At 41.9% G+C, this 10,560-nt stretch overlaps 1 long non-coding RNA gene across 1 annotated transcript; it reads right to left on the reverse strand.

Annotated features, from left to right (window-relative positions):
* Positions 1-1,900: 1,900 nt before the first annotated feature.
* Positions 1,901-9,458, reverse strand: LOC118007456. Its single transcript, XR_004678419.1, has 3 exons — positions 9,373-9,458; positions 6,288-6,290; positions 1,901-1,914 (listed from the first exon to the last, which is right to left on the reverse strand). It is a non-coding gene; the product is annotated as an uncharacterized LOC118007456 (long non-coding RNA).
* Between the last annotated feature and the right edge of the window lie 1,102 nt (positions 9,459-10,560).

The raw sequence follows: 10,560 nt of genomic DNA on the forward strand, positions 1-10,560 counted from the left end.
CATTCTCCCTGTTATGCAACATGAGTTCTAATCTTCCCTGTTCTCTTGCTTACTTCCCGAGGATTGAAAAATGTCTGTAACCTCAGCCCCAGTAGGACAGCCTGCAAGGAACAAATCAACATGCAATTTCCCTTTGTCACCTTTAAAAAAATAAACAAACAAATCCCATTAGTCTCTCTGGATAACAGGATTTACTTTTTTCTTTATACTTTGCAGTATCATATAAATTTTCTACATGAGCATGTTCTTTAATAAGAACCGAAAATCTGAAATGTTCTTTTTTTTTTTTTTGAGAGAGAGAGAGCGAGCACATGTGTGCACGTGCCAGCAGTGGGCGGGGAGGGGAAGCAGGAGGAGAGAGAGAATCTTAAGCAGACTCCACTCGCAAAATGGACCCCAAGCCGGGGTACCATCTCACGACCCTGAGATCATGACCTGAGCTGAAATCAGGAGTCAGAAGCTCAAGCAACTGAGCCCTCCCAGCAGCCCCTGAAATGTTCATTTTTGAAAACACACAACTATTAGGCTACAGAATTCCAATTTCACTTTCCAGATTTGCATTGAGCTCTCCTCACATTTAAACGCTTTCCTTCCAGTTAATCCAGGCTAAGAGAACCAAACACCTGTCCACGGGAAATACATTCTGGGTTTCCATCTTTTGGGATCTGCCTGCCACCCAATCCCACCTCCCCCCAAGATGCCAAGAGAAGCATCCTTGCATTGTCTCACATGTTATGCCATGCGGGTGTGGGGGGAGAGGGGTCACCCATGGCGCTTCACAATGTCTATTTATAATAGCCCTAGTCAGATGGGCAGTTTCTGCCCTTTACCTGTCTTTGCTCCCCATACCCTGTCCTGGAGGAGCCAGAGGCTGGAGGAACAAAAGAATAGGTAGAAAGACATGAGACATTTAGGATTTCCAGGCCTGGGGGATGGAGAGAAGCTTTAAAGTAAGTGTGAAAGTAAGGGCTTGATGGAGGCTGGGCTAGTAGGAGACTCTAGAGCAAGACCTGAGCAAGGCTGGAAAACCAGGGGGTTGTGCCTTCTGAGATCGTCTAGAGGTGGGGGACCAACACAGCAGGTGTGATCAAAACAAAGTCGTTTCCAGACTTGAGCCCACAGGCCTAGCTTGGTTCAGCAGCATACCATCCTGGGTATTTGACAGTGCTGCTTCTGGTCTCTGCCCCTCTAGATTCTTTCCTTCCAGTCCCCAGCCAGGAAAACCTCCACCTCCCTGGATGGACAACCTGGATCGACAAGTGCTTCGGTCTCTCCGGCTCAAATAAATGTCCCCTGAGGGCAGGGACTGTGTCAGCCTCCGCACAAAGGACACAAGCAGCATATTATGGAAGAGGATGAGAGAGCCTCAGTACCAGAGTGGAAGGGTACCAAGGGGGATAGTGGGGAAGAGGGAGGGGGTCCCCAGGCACAGAGCAGACGGGGTTCAGCCTCTTCCTCCCCCTTCACCTCTGGGACAGCCAAGAGACTACGCTATTAGATTTCAGGAAGTGCTGCCATCGTAATCTCTCCACCACCGCACTTCTCTGACTTAAAAATTCAATTAGAAATTTAACAAAACTACAGTAAAAGCTTTTTTTCCTGACCTTCTATTCACTGGAAATATCCAGTTTACTACCCATCTAGCCTCCATGAGATTAACTGTTGCTCCTGGTGATGCCCCAAGGCGCTGAAAGATTCCAAAGTCTTGACGTCCTGCTCCTCTGGGAAAGTCTGGGTTTCACAGCACCACAATTGGGTGTGATGTGTACATTACTGCACAAGAAGTCTTCAAATGGTCGCTCTCTATCAGTGGGTTAGCCTGAACATCCCACTCCCCGAGCAAGTCCAATAACAAGCATTTCTCATGCTCGGTGGTCAGGCTCAACTGTGAGAGTCGTAGCATGGAGGGAGAACCTTTGTTCCTTCCATGGCTCAGGTAAACCTTCTTGCCAAATACATCTCTCCAGGGCTGATTTCAGATGAGTGATGTTCAAGATGAAACAAAGTGATGAGCCTACCTGGAAACATACATCCCTTTTCTGTATACATTTATAGACAGATGTCTCTGGAACTCAAGAAAATGCCTTTCCCCTCCACCAAAATACCAACTCCCTACAATTTCTTGGCAGTTCACCATCAGAGCACGCTGGGGAGGCTGCATTATTTTACTTCAAACGTGTAGAAACACGTTGTTCTCAGAAAACTGTGCTCAAGTCTATTGAGTGTTGTCTGATCATTGGGGTCGTCCCAGCTGTATAGTAAATGCTGGTTTATTCTTCTGGACATCACAGAGTCACTAAATCCAAAGTCAATGTCCACACAGAAGTTGTGGGTTTGTTTGAATAACATTCTTATGCCTACAGGTGCATGAATGTCCATGGTGGATTGATATATAGGAAATCATTAGATGTTAAGGGACACGATGGGGGATGGTAGGGAGAAAAGTTAAAACAAACAAACAAACAAACAAGGAGGTCATCTCAGAGAATTAGGAAATCCGGATCTTTTCTTTTATAAGCCTCAGATCTTTCTGGGATTCCACGTGGCTTTCATTTCTAGCTCCTTGTCTCCTAACAAAGAGAATAAAGATGGTTTTTAAACTAAATGTGAGCCCTTCCAGGAAACAAGAGCTCCTCCCTTCCCCTCTTTAGTCCTAGTAGCAGAATTTTCTTTTGCACTATTAAAAATGGCGTGGGCCACCTTTTCTCCAAAAACACACGAAGCTGTGGCATAACTCTTTCCCAAATAATTAATCTTTCCAGTGGAATCTTTCAAAGCCCCACGTTTCCTGTTATTTTATACAGCTGCAATTTGTAACTGGAGCTCCTGCCCAGTGTTCCACAGGCAAAACGCCAAATCCACTACATTTCACCTACCAAGGTGCCCCGCACAAATAATCCTTAACCACAAGTTAAACAGTTAGGTCCTGTTCTAGCCGAAAAGAAAAGCCCAAGGAACAAAAGACTTTTAACAGACTTCTGTGTTAAAATCTTAGTGGATGCTCACAATATTTTATTTTCCAGGGTCAACATTTGGAAGTGTCACCATGATGCCACAATAAAAGGAGAATTTTCAAAAGAGAATTTTCAAAAATTGATTGATTGTTGTGTTAAGCTATTATGTGTGAATCACAAAAATGACACCCTCTTAGTTATCCAGAAGCCAGGGACTCTGAGTTGCTGTATCAAGACCCACCTTGTTTGCTTCCTTGTCTATGAGCTGGAAGACCAGAGCTAAGACTGGCTGAAGGGTAAGTAGGGAGGCAAGGTAGGGGGTTGGCTGGGACCCCCTTCCTTCTTCTCTTGGCATCTCCCCTCTTCCCTCCGCCCAGTCATTGTTTCTCCATGCTGCCCATGAGGGAAGCGCTCTCAAGATCACTAAGTTGGCAGTTTCTTCTATTTCAAACCCTCTCCACTCTCCTTCCTACCTTTCCAACCCCCACCACACATTTCTGCATGTAACCTGCCTCCTACTTTTCAAAAATGGAAGCCATCGAACAAGACCCTCAATTTCCTGCTACAGCCGCTCCTTCCCTGGCGTCATCCCCCTTCCTTTCCTCCCATCCTGGCTGATGCTTCTTACCCTGAGGTCAGTCCCTGTGTTCTGGATCCCAGCCCCTCCTGTTCTCTCAAGAGCCGGACACTCTAATATGTCTCCTCTCCCCTGCATACTCCACCCTTCCCTGACACCGAGTCCTTCCTATTTATGCTTAAACATACTCAAGTCCCTCTTAAGATAAAACAAAAACAACTTCAACCCACAGCCCCTTCCTGCTATTATTTTTTCCTTCTCCCCTTCCCAGTGAAACTTCTTGAATAGGTTGTTTATACTACTCTTCCTTTTCATAATTTTCCCTCACTCCTCAGCCCCATCACTTTGGCTAAAATGGCAATGGCCACCATGTTGCTAAAGCAAAGGACTCAGTCCTCACCTTCCCTGGCCTCTCTGGGACGGTTCCCTCCTGAAACCCTCTTCCCTGGGTTCTTCTTGTTTTCCTCCTACCTCTTCCCCACTCTTTATCTTCTTTCCATTACCATCCTTCTCCAGAGAGCCATTAAATGTTTCAGTGTTTTAAGCTTCACTTCTTACTCTATACACGCATACATTCATTTGCCTACTCAGAATCTCCAGTTGAACTTCTCATAGCCACAAGTCCAAACCCCAAGTCATGATCTTTCCTCCCAAACTTGATTCTCTACCTCAGATTCTTATCTTAGCAAATGATGCCACCATCTACCAGTTGCTCAAGTCATAAACCTGACATCCTTGGTAACTTTCCCTATTTTTCCAATCTAACCATTCCCTTAGGCCTGGTGTTTGTACCTCCTAAAATCTCTCATATCCCTTTGCTTCTTTCCACTTCCACATCCACCACCCCAACCCTGGACACCATCTGTTCTCTCCTGGACCACTGCAATAGCTTCCCAGCTGTTTTCCATACATCCATTCTTAATGCTCGCTAAGCTGTTCTCCTCAATGTTGCCAGACTATGGCACTCTCTTGCATGGATTCTTTTAATGGTATATAGGACAAAAACTCTGTGTGCTTCTCAGATTCCCTTGACTGCATCCTTTTATTTCTCTTGGCTTGTGTTCCACATATGCCTCAACCTCCAGGTTTGGATGAAATGCCACACCTTGGGCATGACCACTGAAGGCCTGGGTGATACACTCTGGAAGCACAGGGGAATTAGCTTTCTGTAGAGTGAAACATGAACAATGGGCAGTGGAAGATGGGACAATACCAGGCAGATAAATCACTCCCTCCTTTCTCCCTGATAAGAATGGCTCTGAAATATGGTTTTCCTTATAAGCTTTCTGGAGAAATTCTATGTGCTAAATGAACGCACTACTTTAGTCTTTAATTCAGAATTAACTTCCTAGAGGTCCCAGATAAGACAAATATTTAGGATAAAGACCAAAATATTTATTCAAGACTCTACATGGATTTATTCCTATCTACTTCTGTAGCCTCTCTCATCTCCTACCACTTTCCTGTCATTTTTCTATCTCCAGCCACAGTAGAGAGTTTTCTATTCATGCCAAGTCCTCACGTGCCAGAAAGTTTATCTGGAAACCTCTCCTTTTCCACACCTCCCCCCCTTCACCTGGCTAACTCTTTTCCCAGCAGATCTGTTTCACTTCCTTCACTTCCTTCCAAAGGAAATCTCTATGGCCCTCTCCATACTCCCTCCTCCCCCACTTCTCCTGTTTCCCTTGCTAGGGACTCTCAACGATCTGTGTCAGGGTTTGACTAGTGTCTTCCCCCTCCCCACACCGACTGTAAACTCCATGAAAGCAGAGACAGCATCTGCTTTGGCTCTCCTTTGCATCCCCAGAGCAGAGCCCAACACTCAACAAAACATACTTTGAGTAAATGAACTCATCAGATCCAACACTCCTGCTGGAGAAGCTAAGATCAAAGAGAGAAAGGGATTCATTCAAACTAGCTAGTCTGTGGTAGAGATCCGTTGTTCTTCTACCTTCCTTTTCAATTGAGAATCATCCTCCCTAATTCTGAAAAAGACAGTAACAGACAGATCAATGAAACAGAAGAGAGGATCCAGAAATAGACCTAAGTATCTGCTTCACATATGAAAAGTACTCACCCTCATTCATAATAAAATAAATGCAAATTAAAAATTAGGTGACATTTTTTAATCTTTCCAACTGGCAAAATTCACAAAATTTGGTAATTTCCTCTCTTGATGAAGGCACTCAACAGTAAAGTACCAAATATATGAGAATAAATATGTTAAGTGTTTATGGAGTATTTAAATTGTCTTCTTTCATGGAAGACAGTTTGACAATAGCTATTTGATTATAATAGGTACAAAATCACATGAGCACCTGCTCTCTACAATTCAACCTAGCAGGTCAACTTTTAGGTATTTATCCTACAGATATATTTACCTAGACAGGAAATAGAAAACCTACATTTATTCATTGCAGCATTATTTGTAATAGCAAAAGATTTAATGTGCATCGTTTAAGGACTGGTGAAGTAAATTGTGGTATTTTCATACAATGGAACAGTATGTAGCTGTTTAAAAAAGAATGAGGTAGTTCAATTCTTTTGAATTCCATATTCCTGTCTGTGACTATTGCATATTCCCATTATAGGAATATTCCATATTCCTGCATAGATATACTAATATGGAACCCTTTCTATGATATATAAATAAAAACCAAGGTGTACAATAGTTATATAATATGCCCCTATCTGGTTAAACTGAACAAAAACTACAAATAAAACCAACTGGATTGTAAACTAAACTCAGCGAGGACAGACTGTGCTCTCATATAGTTTGTCTTTCTTACATTGAATGGTGAATACTCCATTAATATTTTTTATTAATTTCAATAAGAAGAAATATCCTAAGTGGTAAGGGAGAGGGGGCAAAGGGAAAATGGACAAGTAATCATCGTGTATACTTGTTTGCCAACTGGGTGAAATCTCATCAAAAGAGAAAGTGAAATCTGACAGTCAATATGATGGTTTTAGATCATTGGTAGATTTTTGTTGTTCTCCATGAATTAGTTAGCTATTCCCATGGGAACTGAAGAGTTGCGTGTCCTTGATTGTATCAACTCCTTTTTCTACCTCAACTGAAAAAGAAAAGATATCAGTAAAGCTTTGTCTGCCCAAACCTTATTCAGATCAGGTCTCTGTTACTTGCATGTCCTCACTACTGGATTAACTCTATTTCTCACTCTCGTATCACATCAGGAAAATCAAATGAAAAGATGCTTATGAATTGGCAGAAAGCTTTGCTCATGCTAAAGAAACAGGTATACGTTGATTAAGTCTAGGGTTTCGTATTGCTGCTTTCATGTTCTTTTGGAAGACGTATGCCTTTATAGCTTGGACCTGGGAAGCACTAACTGTGAAACCTGGCTGTTGCCAAAGTAAATATCTGCATGTTTTCCCGTCGAAATGCTCAGTGTGTGTCCTCGCTGTGCCTCAGTGGGGACGCTATTGCTACAGAGGCACTTATGTTATTTTTTCCTTGAAGGCTTTTTTCTAAGTAGTATTCAAGTGTGTCAATACAAAAAAATGTTTTCTAGTGTGACAAAGCCCCAACGATGTTAATAGCATCAGGAAGCTGTGGTGTTGTTTTTTTTTTTTATCTTGAAATCACTATATTAAAGGCAGTGAGAGTCTTTTCTACTCATCAGAGAGCAGGCAATGGGCTTTTTGTAGACTAGCCTTGACCCTTTGGCTTCATCTCAGATAGATGATAGATAGATAGATGATAGATGGATAGATAGATAGATGATAGATGATAGATAGATACACAGACAGACAGACAGATAGATAGGCAGACAGACATGGAAGATAGATATCTAAATGGTACATAGATAGCATTAGAGAGGTCTGGAATGAAGACTGCTTTTCTCAGCTTCTCTTGCGGCTGAGCAATAATATGTAAATGGTATTTTTGTATGGGTCTTCCAAGGACCTAAAGGAAACTGAATCTGTTGGGCTGAGCCCATTTCTCATCCTTCGGGTCTGATGGGCTGTTAGAAGGCTACCGTAATTCAGAGATGAATAAGGCACAGTCCCTCTCCTTGGGGCATTTATAATGAATTACACATTAAAGGTATGAAATGGAATACAGAAGAAAAGGGAATTGATTCTGTGTGAAGGAAACCCAGAAGGCTTCGCAAAGAGGATATGATCTAAGCTGGGCTTTACAGAATGGATGATAGCAATAATATCTCAGATTTATTGAAGACTTACCACATGCCAGGCAGTTATATAAAATGCTTTATAGGCATTATCTCGTTTATTCTGTATGACAACCCTGGGAGGTAGCTACTATGATTATCCCATTTTACAGATGGAAGAACTGAGGGGCAAAGAGGTTAAATGACTTACCCAAGATTAGAGAGCTAGTAAGTGGCTGAGCCAAGGTCCAAACCTCAGCCCATCTGATGTCCTTAAGGCTCAACCCCAGGATTCGGCTGCCTGGGACTGACGTGGATGGAGAGACAGGGAGGGAGAAAAGCGTTCACAATCATCATGAACTCCAGTAATGATCAGGGAGGGCAATTCATTCCAAACTGGTTGTTAGGTAGAGATTAGGCCAGTATTTCCTAAAGTATATTAGCGTATTTGGCAGAACATCAGTCTTTTAAGATGATCAGCAGAAAAAGGAAAAAATGCAAATAAACAAAAGACTTATACACACACTAACGTATAAAGGTCCTGAGAAGGCCCATGGTAAAGAAGCATGCTTAATTTTTATTTTATTAAAGCTTGGATTTCTCAAACTTATTTGACCACAGAACTTTTTTTTTATTATAAAAATTGTTGAATGTAAGTAAAAGTGGAAACTATAAGATCATTTATATACTCATTACCCAGCTTCGGCAACCATTACTATTTTCTCCTACGTGTTCTGTCGATGACCACTTTTCTCCCTCTCTCCTTTTTTGCTAAAGTATTTTAAAGGAAATTCCAGACAGCATGGTATTCTACCCTTAAATACTTTAGTGTGCATCTCCAAACAAGGGGGAGATTTTCTTTTCTTTTCTTTTTTTTTTAAGATTTTATTTATTTGCGAGAGAGACAATGAGAGACAGAGAGCATGAGAGGGAGGAGGGTCAAAGGGAGAAGCAGACTCCCTGGATCATGACCTGAGCTGAAGGCAGTCGCTTAACCAACTGAGCCACCCAGGCGCCCCCAAGGGGGAGATTTTCTTATGGGAAGTGTGATTATCACACCTAATAAGATTAAAATATTTTCTTAACATAATTTTACATTCAGTTCATAGTCAATATTCCTGATTATCTAAAAAATCAGGGCCCCTTTTATGGTTAAGACCTTTGGAACTCTCTGATTATTCTATTGACTCAGTTTCATAAGCAAGCGCCAGTAACAAGCAAACACATATTAGAAAAAGCTACAATCGTTGAAAGTTCTTTTCTAAAACACCATTAAAGAATTGAAACTCTCTTAATAATTCAGCCTGAAAAATACTGGGCAGAATATGTTCAGTCCTTCACCCTCAAGATGTCTCTTGGCTAATGAAGATACTAATAACTGGATTGAACCACCTTTTTTTTTCCCCACTTGACTTTCCAAATAGAAACAAAATAGAAAATTCTTTTAGCATCCCAGGAATACATATTCTGAGGAACACATTTTGGGAAAGCTTGATTTAGAGGATACATCCAATTGAACGTGGGCTTCACTTTACTTGACTGTTTTGGTATCAAATAGCTATAGCTTTAGACTCTGATTATCTAGGTTTTTTGTTTTTAAAGGCATCACATTCTAAAGGAAAGGACTTAGTAATCAGTCCTGGTTTTGACTCCTACCACATCTGTGATATTAAAACATGCGCGCGCGCGCGCACACACACACACACACACAATTCTACAAATGTTAAAACAGAAGCACGGTGTCAAAGTTAGAATCAGATCAAAACCATCTGAAGCAAGTGACTAGGTTTTTCGAGATCTATCGGAAGGAGATGAATCTAAAAGAGATGCTTGCAATATGGATATGCAAACTGACACAGTAATAAACCATAAAGCGCAACAGCAATTTAGTTTCCGCATCTCTGACAGTAGCTAAAATAAACACCTCATACCACTACACTGCCAATGGTATCTTCTAAATTAAAGAACAGAAGAAATTTCATTAATTGATGCTTCAATGGCTAGCTAAATATTTATACACCCCACAAGCACTGTACTCAAAATTTACAGTAGGAAAGCAGCCTGCAGCAACCAGAATATTGATTGAGTCATAAAAACTCAAGGTTATTAACCCAAATATCTTCTTGCTTTGTATAAAACTAATTGCTAGGCCAGGGAATGCAATTTCTGAGACAATTACCAGGAATGGGGGCTTTAATGACTTTCTCTCACTCTTTGCATAAATAAACAGTAGCTGCCTAATCCAGGACACTGGATGAGTTTCCTTCTGCAGCTCAGAGTTAATCAAATGCATTTCTCACCGTGTGCCCAGGTGATTCTTTACCTGAAGTTAGACCTGTGCACATTCCAAATTTAAAATGTGTGTTCCTGAAACGGTATACATCCTCAGGCCAACATCATATCTGCTGATATATATTATCAACCGTAAGGTTGTGTGAAGGAAAACAAACATAAGGGTAAGTCATCAAACAATGAAATGTATCTCTATTATGACAGCCCAGCATAGTCATTGGCTGGTTTACACCGCATGCAGAAACTCCTGGCAGCTTTGGGGTTAGCTAGGGAAGGTGTCAGGGAGGACTTTGCAGTTACCTGTGCTTCCTGCCAGGAGCCAGGCACCATTCCCCCACATAGCCAGGTGTGGTCTAGCTAATTGCTAACAGGACAGGATGGACAAGGAGGAGTCAGGACCTAGAAGTAAATTTTCCTCCTGGAGTGGACTCCAGGCTCCAGGGAGACCCAACCAGCGGAAGGGGAAGTGAAGGTAGAGCTTGGCATCTGGAAGGTATGGTGTGGGGCGACCTTTGGTAGTACCAGCAAGGAGTCTGCACTCGGAGCAGTGGAGGTATCCCAAAAGGCAGGCAAAGTATGGCAGTCAAAAATCCTAAAG

The sequence above is a fragment of the Mirounga leonina genome, unplaced genomic scaffold (assembly GCF_011800145.1).
Source record: "Mirounga leonina isolate KUSES-001 unplaced genomic scaffold, KU_Mleo_1.0 Mir_125, whole genome shotgun sequence".
Classification (NCBI taxonomy): Eukaryota; Metazoa; Chordata; class Mammalia; order Carnivora; family Phocidae; genus Mirounga; species Mirounga leonina.